This window comes from Chiloscyllium punctatum, chromosome 39 (genome assembly GCF_047496795.1).
Source record: "Chiloscyllium punctatum isolate Juve2018m chromosome 39, sChiPun1.3, whole genome shotgun sequence".
Lineage (NCBI taxonomy): Eukaryota > Metazoa > Chordata > Chondrichthyes > Orectolobiformes > Hemiscylliidae > Chiloscyllium > Chiloscyllium punctatum.
The window spans coordinates 42,790,989-42,805,004 of NC_092777.1; the positions used below are offsets into that span (position 1 = coordinate 42,790,989).

At 38.1% G+C, this 14,016-nt stretch overlaps 1 protein-coding gene across 8 annotated transcripts in view; it reads right to left on the reverse strand.

Moving 5' to 3' along the window:
- The window catches only part of sdk2b (sidekick cell adhesion molecule 2b), a 951,812-nt gene that overhangs the window by 86,871 nt on the left and 850,925 nt on the right, over positions 1-14,016 (reverse strand). The window lies entirely within an intron of this gene.

Here is a 14,016-nt window from a genome sequence, read left to right on the forward strand (position 1 = left end):
ATAAAGTTACAATAAAACATTATAAAACACTGGTTCAGCTTAACCTGGAGTGTTGTGTCCAATTCCAGGTAGCAAAATTATAGAAGGAAGAAATAGCATTCAAAAGGAATTTCGTGGATTGATTGAAAAAAGGTGCTTATTCTCTTTCAAAGAAAGATTTGATCAAGCTGCTCAAAATAACGTGGGATCTCAACTCTTCTCAGAGGTGGAAGGATTGGGGACACTGATTTAAAGCAATGGCAAAAGAACCAGGGGTGATAAGTGCACTGGCTGAAAGTGAAATGGAAGCATATTTGATCATGGCTTTCAAGCTGAAACAAATAGTTACCTGAAAAAAAATGATTTGCACGTCTCCAGGTGAAAGCCAGGAATATGAGACTTACTGAGTTACTCTTGCAGAGAGTCAGAAGGGACAGGCTGGTCCAACTAGCCTACTGTACATTTGTGTTCCCTGTAATCATTCCCTGATTCAATGAATTCTGATGCTCTACCTGCTGCTTCAAGTCAGACCAACAGATTGGGACTAATTCTGGTACTTTCCTGGTCTAAATGGCCCATTGGATAATTTCTACAGCTGGTGAGCCAAGAACATAGTGTGTTCAACAAGAAGAATTTTTCCATCTCATTTGCAGTCATAAAAAAATTCCTGGGCAGCTAGCCCTGAAACCAGATTGTCCGGCTCAAAATCTGGCAGATGGCTATTATACTGTGGAAGGAAGTAGATTAGAGAAAAGTAATTGGAAAATTTAAATCAATCAGTAAGTACAATAAAACTGTACTTCCTTTTACAGAAAAACACTTATTTCTTTTCTAGATTAACCTGTAAAATGCAGGAATAGCTGGAATTTGGTACCAAAATCTCTTCACTTTTGAAAATAAAATCAATTTTTATTGAGTCAGCCATATTGTCAGAGTGAGGGACATTGATTCACAGTGAGGCAGAGATGGACTGAGTAACTTGGGAATTCAGGGGAGAGGGGAAAAGTGGTGCCTCAATTAAGGTTTAATGTAAGAAGTAAATTCTTCAGAGTGAGAGGTGAGCTGGAGAGGGAATAAGGTGTGGTCTGGCAGGCCTACCTGTACTGAGGGCAATGGCAGTTAGACATCATGGGTGCAGAGGAAGGCAGCTGATTGGTGAGTATTTTTGAATAATATTTCCAATCTTTAGAGTGAAAGTTGGCTACTTAGTTTAAAGGCTGTAGACTTTTTATCATCCCCTTTTCTGAGAAATAGCTTGTTAAGTTTTCATACTAAGTTCAAAGCTATTATAAGAATATTTTAGAGATACAGGATTGCAGGTCAGAGGGGCCAAATGGAGTATATGTCCTGTGGTACCAAATGTGAAGTGCCACCAGCTGCACAAGCTTGAGCCCCAGATTTTCAGACTTGAGCAGTGATTGTAGGCATTGTCATGCATTCATGACCATACGACTAGGGAGATGGTCACTCACAAATTAGAACTGATGGCAAAGAGTGGTTGGCTGACTACCACGTAGGCTAAGGAAACCAGGCAGGTAGTGCAGACGTCAACCGAATATATCTTGCTTGCTAATCTGCAGTCCATTTTGGAAACTGGTGATGGTGATGGTTCCTCAGGGAAGTGCAGGCAGACCTGAGCCCATCGCACCAAGGTCACCTCAGCTGTATAGGTTGGAGAAAGAAGAATGGAAGAGCAATGTTTATAGAGGATCCCATAGTGAGGGGATCAGACAAGCATTTCTATGGCATGAAGCATGACTCCAGGATGATGTATTGCTTCCCTAGTGCCAGGCTCAAGGATCTCATGGAGCAGTTGCACAAGGGAGGAGGATTAGCCAGAAGGTGTGGACCACACTGATACCAATGACAGATGCAGGAAGAGCGATGAGATCCTGAAGGCAGATTTCAGAGAGCTATGAATCAAATTTAAAAAGCAGGATCTCAAAAGCAGTAATATTAGGATTAATTGCAAGGCCCCATGCTAGAAAACCAAAGGACAGGAGAATATATCAATTGAATATCTAGGTGGAGAACTTGTATACAAGGGAGGACATCAGATTTCTGAGGCATTGGATCGGTTTTAGGGCACACGGGACCTGCTGGATGAGTTACAACTTGATGGAATTTAGGTTGACATCTTTGCAGGGAAATTTTCTAATGCTGTTATGCTGAGTTTAAACTAGCTTGTCAACAATGGGAACCTGAGTGGTAAGTCAAAGTAGAAGAAAAGTTGGGATTCAGGAAGTCAAAAAGATGCTAGGGAGACTAGAAGGCAGAAAATGAAAGCCGAGCATCAAATATGCTTTTAAAGTGAAATGATGTCAAAATATCAAAGTTAAGAGCACTCTGTGTGAATGCACTCAGCATTCTCAACATGGTCAAAGATCTAAAGGCACAAACAGAGATATGTGGGTATGAACTAATTGCCAATACAGTAATATGGCTGCATGGTGACCAAGACTGGGAACTAAATATGCAAGGATATTTGATGTTTAAGTAGGACAGAGAGAATAGAAAATGAGGTGGAACTGTGCTAATAATTTGAGTTTTCTTCCCCAAAATGTTGTTGAACATTTGATAATAATGAAGATTAGAATGCTTAAGGAATATGTAAAGCTCCTTAAAATTTGTTAAGCAAAGCTCTTGTAAATAACTCATGCCTGAAACCAGAACATATTGTTTCTCTTTTCAAATGGCAATGAACCTGTGCATTTCTATTATTTTGCTCTTTTTATTCTCGACCCCATTCCCAAAATGTAGCCTATAGGCTTAGCATTTTATCCAGGATGATATTAAAAGATTGAAAGTTCCAAACTCTGTCCAAGTCTGTGTTCCTCTATGTCAAGCTGCTAGCCAATATTTGGATGAAGGGCTTTGGCCTGAAACATTGACTCTCCTGTTCCTCAGATGCTGCCTGACCTACTGTGCTTTTCTAGCATCACACTCTTGATTCTAATCTCCAGCATCTGCAGTCCTCACTTTTGCCTCACTTGACAACATTTTCTGGTCATGCTTACTTTATAAAATTGGATATTTAATAGGCTTCAGAATAACATAGGAAATTTACCGAAGAAGATTTAATTGGTGATCATATAATTCTGATATATCTAATTTACATTTTGGTGAAAACACACTTAGTGCGTCCTCAATTTAACTCTTAGTCTGTTCTGTTAGCAGGTTTCAACTAAGTTGGTGTTGCAGGTAAAATAGGAAAAAGAAAATTTGTCTGATTATTATTCAGTGACTCACTGCTGTGAGTATATGTTCAGTGCACAAGGCTACAATCAATTTTTGTGATAATCAAGTAGCTTCCCAAAATTAAAGCCTAGATTTTTGCTCTTGCATCGGGAGGTCAGATTCAGGAGAATGCCCAATTCAACAAACCTGAGTGTCCCTGAGGATAGGTCTGCCACACTTGGAAACAGTTCCAAGCCTGTCACAAGGTGCCTCAAAGATGAAATAAAGTTCTAAGTGGTTACTGATTATCACTTTAAAACAAATACTCTTATTGATAAAACACTGCATTTAAATTTCCTCGACAATGTAATCCCTTAAAAGATAAGTATTTGTATTCATTGCCTCACACCAAAGACCTCATAACAACTTGCAGTTGTCAATCAGGCTTGTATAATAATAGGTTATGAAGTCAGTAATAGAGTTCAAATCCTGAATAATTCTAAGACTGATACCAAAAGATAGCACTGAAGAGAAAGCACTAATTATTTTTTAATATAAATTGCAGAATTCTTAATATAAGTTAAATGCTATGAGTTTTAAATGCCTTGACAGCTTGATAGTTCCAATGAGTTTATCCAGTATTCATGTCTATTTCCAACAGGCTCTAAAGGGTAACTGATCCCTCCCAAATTGTATAATGACGATCATGTAATTCATAATAATTTATCTGATCACATAACTCATCAGTGAAAAAGAAAACACGAGTCTTAAATGAAAATGTAAAGATGTCTTTGACACAACACTGCTGAGTTGTACTTTATAACCTATGTACTTGTGAAAATAAAGGCCTGTTACAGTACATAAGGAGTTGAAGAGTCTTATTTGGAGATAAGGAGTAAGTAGGCTCAGAGACACAATGTGTGGAGGCATCCATAGTCCAGATATACTCCAGACTACTATCTCAATGTACACGTAGTGCTATTGGCTTCAAGCACAAAATGAAGCACGCACCGCTCCCATAAGTATCCCTGAACCAAACGATACTCTACTTCTCCAATCTCTATAAAGTTTAGACCTTCTCTTTAAAAAGTACAAAACCAACAAGTCATGTTTTGGATACCTAATTCATGAAAATCGCATCTATTTGAACATAACTGGAGTTTAACATGTACAATAATGTTTTACTTAAGTTATTTTTTAAAAAAATTATTAACCTATTTTCATAATCAACCTGCTTAAAGGTGTTATTACACACCTCTGGAGCAGGTGGGACTTGAACCCAGGCTAGGCATAGGGAGTCTACCACTGCTGCACCAAAGGCCCCCTAAAAAGGAATATTTAACTATGGCAGTGGTGGAAAAGATTTGCTTGGTTAATACCAGAAGAAACAGGTTACAGCTGTCAGGAAATATCAAATAGGATTGACCTCTGCTTGTGAAAAGAGGGTTGACTTGATAGAGATCTTCAAGATAATCTAAAGGTTTTCTCAGGTAGAAGTAGAGAAGACATTTCCTTGTGCATGGAGTCCAAAACTGATAGTCGTGTATATGAGATAGTAATAAAATCAACAGCAAATTCAGGAAAATTGTCTTTACCAGGGAGTGGCTAAATGCATATCTATATCGCATGAAGTAACTGAGGTGATGAGACTAAATGGATTCAATGAGAAGCACTTGCAAGGAGTAAAGGAATAGATGGATATATTGATGGGATTAGATAGAGTTTGGGAAGGTTTATGTGAAGTAGAAACATCAGCATTGATCCATTGAGATGAATGCTATAAATACTATACGATTGCCATTTCATGAGAATAAATAGATGGTGCCAAATCACCATGCAGCTGTTAACTAGCACAGCTACTGATCTTTTTAGAGAAAGAGAGGTAAAAAATTGTCAAGATATGCGTAAAACATGGCACGCAAAAGAGGTACCAAGAAAGCGGCAACCAAGAAGAGGAGAAGAAGCACAACAAGATCAGAGTCTCCCTGCTGCTGTCCATGGAGCTGGCCAAACATGCCACCTCTGAGGGCACCAAAGCAGTCACCAAGTACACCAGCTGCAAACGAGGTTTCTCACCAACAATATTAATAGAGAGAAACAGAACAAATTCTCAGAAGGTTTGTTTTTTACTTGACTCGGAAATTTCAATATTTAGTCATCTCACATCTTCACGAAAGCTTTTACATAAATATTCCTGAATTACAGCAAAATATATTTCTTAAACCGGAACATTTTGGAAATAAAGTTGTATTGTACACTTTTTGATTGGATTTCTTTCAGTCCATATTCAGTCAGTCTTCCTGTTGCTCCATAGCAACTGGAAAAGGTGGGATGTTGGAAATAAAATTGATAATGATAGAAACACACAGCAAGTTAGCTAGCATCTTTGGGGAGAGAAACTGAGCTAACATTTCAGGTCAATGATGTAACCTCAGAACAGAAATGTTAGCTCATTTTTTTTTCTCTCTACAACATGTGCATGAGCTGCTGGGTGTTTCCATTATTTTCTAGTTTTATTCCTTGGTACTGTGTTGTTTCATATTTGAAGGTTAGAGCTTTCCATGGCAGCACAAAAACAATTTCTATCACATTGGCAAAGTTTAACTTGACACCATTATGATGTTTTTTCCCAGATAGCCAAATAATGTTTTGTGTTCAAACTGTTCTGAAAAATATTAGAAGAGCTAATTAATTCCAAAGTTAGGCTCAAAAATGAGCAAATGTCTGTGCTATTAAGGCGTTACATGTCATACTGTAGAATAATTCTTAACTCCGCAAGCTGTTTTTAATAAATATTTTCTCCCTGCTCCCAACAAAAGCACTGAGCTTACAAAGCTGTGGTTCCATGGATACTGGCCAATCTACAGAAAACATTGGTACAGGAAGTATCATAACTGTTCTTTACCTTGTAGTTATATGGTGTTTGGTATCAGGAGTCATTTTATTGTCATCAAGAGAAGGAACATTGTCTGAATTTTCATGCCTAGCCCAAACAAATCAAGGTCAAACTCCTACTGACATTTTTGTTGAGATCAATTAAGTCAGCAAAAAGAAAGGGTTAATGATCTCCCAGAATTGTGTGACACAGTTCCAAAAGTTCACTCTGTCTCATCAGAGGAACATGGTGTAACATCTTATAAACATTTCAAATCTATTGGGAAAGGGTGAAGTATTCTAACTGTGTTGTTGACGAACCAAAGGAGGTCTACAACATAGAAAAAGTCCCTTCTGCCCATCAAGTCTGCTTTGGTTAAAAACATGTCCTTATTATTAAAAAAAAACTGTAAATGCTGGAAATCAGAAACTAAAAGAGAAATGGTTCTGAAGAAGAGTCACAGAACCCAAAACAATAACTCTGCTTTCTCTCCACAGTGTTGCCAGACCTGCTGAGTTTTTCCAACTATTTATGTTTTTGTTCCTAATCCATTTTCAAGCATGCAATCCAAAGCCTTGTATGTCTTGGTCTCACAAAAGTATGCTACTTAAATGTTATGAGGATTTCGGCCTGAACTACCCTGACAGACATTGAATTCCAGATTCTCACTACTCTCTAGGTGAAAAGATTTCCTCACATCCTCTTCAAATCTCCTGCCACTTCCTGTAAATTAATGCCCTTAGTAACTGATCCTTCCTCCTATCTACCTATGCTCCTCATAAAGTTATATATCTCAAACCTCCCTCACCCCCACCTCATCTACTCTGCTCAAGGAAAACAACCTCAATCTATCCAATCTCCCTGCAAAACTAAAACTCTCTGGTCCAAGCAACATCCTGGCCAATCTCCTTTGCATTCTCTACAGTGCAGTCTCATCCCTTCTATCATGTAGATTCCAGAATTGGAATACTTTACTTGAGGCCTAGCCAATGTTTTTTACAGTTCCAGCATCACCTCCCTGCTCTTAAATTCTATGCCTCAGGTAATAAAGGCAAGTATTACATATGCCTTCTTAAGCATTTTATCTACTTGCCCTGCCACTTTAAGGGACTGGTGCTCCTCAGTGCTTCCCAGGGTGCTACCCTTCATCAAGTATTCCCTAACTTTATTTGTCCTGTCTAAGTGCATCACCTCACACTGATCTGAGTTGAATTCCATTTGCCACTGATCACCCCATCTGATCAGCCTGTCTATATTCCTTCTGCAGTCTAAGGTTAGTTACTTTCCTCACTATTCACCACCCCATCAATTTTCATTGCATCCACGAACTTACAAATGAACCCTCCTATATTCAAATGTAATTTGTTTATATATATCTCTGAAGAACCCTGCTGGATTCAGGCTTCCAGTCACAAAAACATCCTTTGGCGATCATCCTCTGCTTCCTGTGATTCAGCCAAGTTTCCTCAAATTCCATTGCCTCTGTCCTTCACTATCAGTTTTCCACGTGGGACTTTATCAAAAGCCTTTTTGAAGTCTAAGCAGACTGTGTCAAATGCGTTGCACTCATCTACATGCCTATTCAACTCTTCAAAACATTCAATCTATTTGGTCAGACAGAACCTCCCTTTAATAAAACCATGCTGATTAATTTTGATTAATCCCTGTCTCTCCAAGTACAGATTAATTTTGTCCATCAGAATTGTTTGCAATAGGTTCCCCACTTTTGAGATTAGACTGACTGGCCTGTGGTTTATCCATTGATTTATCCCTTGCTCCCTTCTTGCACAACAGTACCACTTTGACTGTCCTCCAAACTCTACTCTGTCCCTAGTAATTACTCTGCCATGGTGTAAAATTCTTTCCAATTTACCTATATCCCTCATAATGTTATGCATCTCAATCATGTCCCACCCCCACCAGTCTCCTCTGTTCCAAGGAAAACAACCTCAATCTATCCAATCTTTCTTCATAACTAAAACTCTCTAGTTCAGGCAACATCCTGGTAAATCTCCTCTGCATCCTCTCTAGTGCAGTCTCATCCCTAGTCGATGTTCCTCATGATTTTGAATGCCTCTGTCAGATGTCCTCTTAGTCTTAAATATGAGCACACAAATAAGGAGCAAGAGTAGCTTATTGGTTCCTTCAGCCTGTTCCATCATTCAGTGGGATTATGGCAGATCCAATTCGAACCTCGAATCTACACTCTCATCTGTCCCTGACAAATACACTCATTTGCTTGACAAGAATGTGCTCATTTCTTCCTTAATCATATAGAGAATTCTGCTTCAAGATGAGTGCTCCAAAGAAAATCCAGAGAAAAATTTTGCTACTTCTCGGTTTTAAATTGGTGACCACTTATTTGTAAATGATGCCACTTGCCTGTTGGCTGGGAAGCTAGTGAGAGAACTGCGCTGCTAACTGAACTGCACTCCAATCTAGATGTGGTGGGGGCCTGGTGGGCTATCCCCTAAAATAGAGACATGGGAAGACAGAGGCAAAGTTGTTGTAAGCAAGGGCAGGGACGTTTCTCTAATTAGCCCTCTTTCCCTCCTTATATTGTCCAGTCCCTTGATCAAGTGCTGATTAACTTTGATTGAGGGATTCCACTATCCTGAACTTCTGCCAAGGTGACAAGACACTCACAGTTCTATCTGCATTCAGGCTGCATGGTGACAGAACCCCTTGCAGTAGGGTTCATCTGAGTAGGAGCAGGGTAAGACCCTTAAGTGGTCATTAATTAGCCACTTAAGCATCTCAATTGGCAGAGTTGGAGGAGAAGGTTGACCAGGGGCTTTCCCATCCAGAAGTTAACTCTGGTGGAGGTGAGAAAGCAGTATGGTTAAAACATGCCTTCACCCCAGCTAATTAAATATCCTTCATGCCTATAAATTCACCACCAGCAAAAGCAGAAAGTTTCATTTTAAGGTTCTAGATACACATGCAACTGACTTCTAAAGGAAACTGGGTAAAGCAAAAGTGAAGTATTCAACCATGGATTGATTATATTACAAAATTACACCCTTAAGGGGAGGAGCAAGAGCTCTACTTACCCACAATAAGCTAACATGGATTTCTAAAAGATAAAAGACAACAGGAAACTTTAAAGAAAAAAAATATAAAAATGCAAAACAATTGGTGAAAGGGAGAGATAAAAATAGCAAAGATTGGCAAAGCAGACTGTAAGGGCTGAAAGAATTGAGATCAAAACCAACATAACATTATTTTAGGCAAAAGAAGGTGCTCAGAAACAATAAGGCCTCTTGGAAACTGATTTAAAATCATACAACACCCGGTTATAGTCTAACAGGTTTATTTGAACGCACTAGCTTTCGGAGCACTGCTCCTTCATCAGGTGGTTGTCAGGTGAAGGACCAGCTCTCTGAAAATTGTGTTTCCAAATAAACCTGTTGGACGATCACTTGGTGTTGTGTGATTTTTAACTTTGTACATCCCAGTCCAACACCAACACCTCCAAATAATGAAAACTGAAATAAGTTTTAATAAGGAAATGGCCAACATGCTGAGTTATCACTGGCAATAGTTTTTTATAGTTGATGAAGAGGTCAGCAAGTCAAACATTGCAATGAAATATATTAGGGTCAGGAATAGGGCCTCAGCAAAATTCACATAAGCCAACTAATTGTATTGAAGAAAATCATGGCACTATTGATTGATGAATCCCTAGGACCAGATGGAAATGTTCTAACTATAATCTTTCAAAGTTATCTTGTTCTTTTAGAATGGAAAACAATGCACGTTACTCTGTCATTTAAGAAAGATGGTGGGAGAAATTAGGAAATTACGTACCAGTTAATCTACAGCTATTGTTAGGAAATCACTGTTATTTCTAATTAAGGAAGGAGTAAATGAATACTTAGGAAATTTTGACCAGGAAGAACCAGCATGAATTTGTAAACGCGAAGTCATGCTTGTTGAACCTGAAAATATTTGAAGATGCAACTAAAGCTGTAGATTGGAAATTGTGTATGGATGTTATTTATTTGGACTTCAGAAGCCGTTTGATAATATTCTTAATAAAAGACATAGTTTAAGTCAAAACTCATAAAACTGAAGGAAAATTATTGGTTTGGAAACAGACTGAGAGTTAGCAGATGGGGATCAAGGTAATAGGTAGATACAGTAATCAGTATGGAATCCAACAAAGAGGCCTCAAATATTTGCCATAATATTAGTAGCTTGGATGATGAAATAGAGAAACGTATCTCCAAATTTGTACCAAGGTTACAATAGAGGTGGTAGGTAATGAAGGTAGAAGCATAAGATTAAAAAGTGTAATTGATAAGTTAATTAAATAACAAAACTACGACCAAAGAAATCCAATGTGTAACCTTAAAGACATATACTTCGGCCCCACAAAGGATAGAACAGTGTAAGTTCTCAACAGTGAAAAGCTAGAAACAGTAGATGTTCAATGGGGTTTGGAATCATGTGTCTGAATCATTAAAATTCCATGAGCTGGAATTCTACAGTAAACAATCAAAATAACTAATGAAATCCAGGCTTTTATATTCCATTAGATTAGAAAACAAAGGGTCGGGGTATGCTGCAACTGTTCACACCTTTACCTTGGTCACATTTGGAATCCTGATTAGGAATGATCACCATATTTTAGCAAAGGCATGTTGTGTTTGGAGGAAGTGCAGGGTAGATTTACCAATATGATCCATGAATTCTAATGTTTGATCTGTGAGGGGAGATTATGTAAACCACAGTTGTACTTCCTGTAATTTAGATGGTTAATGCATGATTTCATGGAAGCTTTCAAGACATTCATGGGAACAGATGATGTAGGTAGTTAATTGGGAAGTCTAAGGTTATGCAGAAAAGTCTAAAAATGAGAGCTACACCTTTCTTTCATGAAATTAGGAAATGCATCCACACATGAAATATGGTAAAAATTTGAACTCTTTCATGCAAATGGCAGCTGATGCTAGACCAAAAGAAAAGCAATGAAGAGATATGGGGCTAAAAGAGGAACGTGGTGTAAAGTCACAGAATAGCTATGATCTCATTTGATCGCACAACAAGGTCAAGGGATTAAATGGCCTAGAGTCATGCAGTCGCAGAGTCATACAGCACGGAAGCAGACCCTTAGGTCCAACTTGTTCATACCAACCATGTTTCCCAAACTAAACTAGTCCCACTTGCTTGCACTTGTCCCACTCCCTTTCCTATCCATATACCTGCCCAAATATCTTTTAAATGTTGTAAGAGAGTGTAGTGCATCTACCAGTTTCTCTGGCAGTTCATTCCACATATGAACCACACTCTGTGTAAAAAGGTTGCCCCTCAGGTCCCTTTGAAATCTCGCACCTTAAAAATGTGCCCCCTAGTGTTGAAATCCCCCATCATAGAGAAAAGACACCTGCCAATCACCTTATCTATACTCCTTATGCTTTATAAAACCCTAAGGTCATCCCTTGACCTCCTATGCTCCTGTGAAAGAAGTCAAAGCCTTTCCTTATAACTCATACCATCCACACCCGGCAACATTTTGGTAAATCTTTTCTGAACATGCTCCAATTTAATAATACCATTCCTACAGGAGGGTGACCAGAACTGCACACAATGCTCCAAAAGTGGCCTCATCAACATCCTGTACAACCTCAACATGATGTTCCAACTCCTATACTCAATGGTCTGAGCAACGAAGGCAAACATGCTTAATGCTAACTTTCACCTCCATTACACCCCCAATTCTGCTACTATCTTATCCCATTGGTTACTTCTGTCACTTCCATGTGCAGTTATTCCAGTGTTCCCTTGGATAGCCAAAAGCCTCTGTAAAATTTAGAATATTCAAAACTTTCCACGTATATAATACACAGACTTAGTCCTACTCACTCCTCATACCATGTCCTTGGTTTCTTTTTTGTTTCTGGTTTCACTATTAATTTCAATTTCTCACCTACGCCAAAAGTCTTTCATAGTTTTATCACTCTATAGCTGTGTGAACTCTTGAACATTTACAATCAACTCTTGTCCACCAAACAATTCTCCATTGCTCTAGCTTTGACTTTTTGGACAGCATCTCCTCCTTTAATCCCATCATTGGCAGTCATTCCTTTCATCATCTGGGCCAGAGATTTTGGAATTTCTTTCCTAAGCCTTTCAAACTCTTTGCCTTCCTCTCCTCATTTGACACACTCTTTAAAACTCACTTTATTAGCTCAGATTTCCCAGTATCATCTTGCTATGCTGTAAAGTGTTTTGAGACATTTGTTCATTGTTAAATACAATATATACACGTTGCTGTGGTGAGATTTAATTTAATTAACATTTGGAAAAAAAATTGACAACTCACCAATTTCATTTACATTACTTAAATGAAGCTGACACTTTTCGGCATATGTCCCTGAAGTTAATTTAAATCCAGGTACTAGAAGTGCTTGGAACATTTGCGAATCATTTTACGAAGAAAAGGAAGCACAGTCTCCTAATTTTGTTTTTGGACTTTTTATTGACCAAGAAGTTTTTCACAGTGTACAGGCTTTCATTTAATTGTAGTGAACTTGTGTCAGATTTTTGCAACAGAGATGAATTTAAAAATACCAATGGAATTACCTGCGAATTGAAACATTCTATTCCACAGCAGACTGGCCTTACCATAACAGAAAGAAAGATGGTAATCTCTGCTCTTGTGTCAGGTGCCGATCAAATCATTTTCATTGGACACATTTAAGAATTAGTGCAATGTCATGAGTTTGAAAGGTAGCTCCAATTAGTCATTTACTATCAGCTTCCTCCCTCCTCCCCTGAAGGTTTGAATTCTTGTTGAGCTATGGCTCCATTCTAGTTCTCCAGCACATTCCCAATTTTCAATATTCTTATATGAAGCTTAACTGTGTGTATCAGCAAAATTAAGAAAACAATCAACTATGACCTCTGTGAATGATAGAGTGGGTTTGAACGATTGAACGGCTCCTAGATCTTCTGCTCTTACTAAATAAAGAAAATTATAAAAACCAACTCCAATTCTGGTTCACACAAGATTAAGATATATATGTTTTTCCAGCAGGTATTACTGGATGGTAGTCTAGATTTTGAAAATCTGATTTCTCTTATTAATCCAGGGCCACTGATGAGCCAATTGTAGGATCTAAATGCAACTTAACCGGAGATCAGTGAACTAGAATGGAAATTTAGCCACAGGCCTTTTTAGCCACTGTGGTACAATACTAATCATAGTAAGGCTTTGGTATATGTGCATTTAAAAGAAATAAAAACTTCAACAACATAACACAGCATTGTATGAATATATATTCAATTTTAGTACTACAAAGTAGAAGGCCAAGTTCAAAGTGAATGTCATGAAAACAATTCAAAGGACAGATGGAATGGAAAGTGGGGCAGGAGCTATGTGGTCTTTGGTAACAGATAATGCATCAGCGCAAATTCACATTTGAAAAACAACAAACTTTCATTTCTTTTTGAATTGTGGGATTTCTGCAAAGAAATATTTTGCACAACCAGCAATTAGAATTTATTTCACCTTCTTGATGATTTCTCATGTTGATTGTGACTCTGGTTTGCAATGATAGTCTTGTAGATCGAATCAATATAATAAAGAATGGATATGCAGAACTTTATTATAAGATTACTACTTATTTTGGGTTGCCACCTGTCCATTTTTGATGTAACACTCCCATTTTTATATGATAGTTTTCAAGTGCAACAATTTGGAGTTTTGCTATTCTGTCCAGACTTTATTCTTTGGTACTGTATTCAAGAATCTATAATAAAATATAAAATGTAACTAGGTTCCTCTGTTCCCAAGTTTCCAAAATGATCAAGGGTAGTTGCCATCCTAGAGCTTAAGTGTAAATTTTTGAGTTGCACAGGCATTGAATGAAGTGTCTGCACAGGCCTTTGAATGAAGTGGTGCATGATTCATGGTGTATGCAGTATTGCCTCAAACAAAGCAGTGTAAGGTCCAAACCAGCGACAACTGAAGTCAGGCT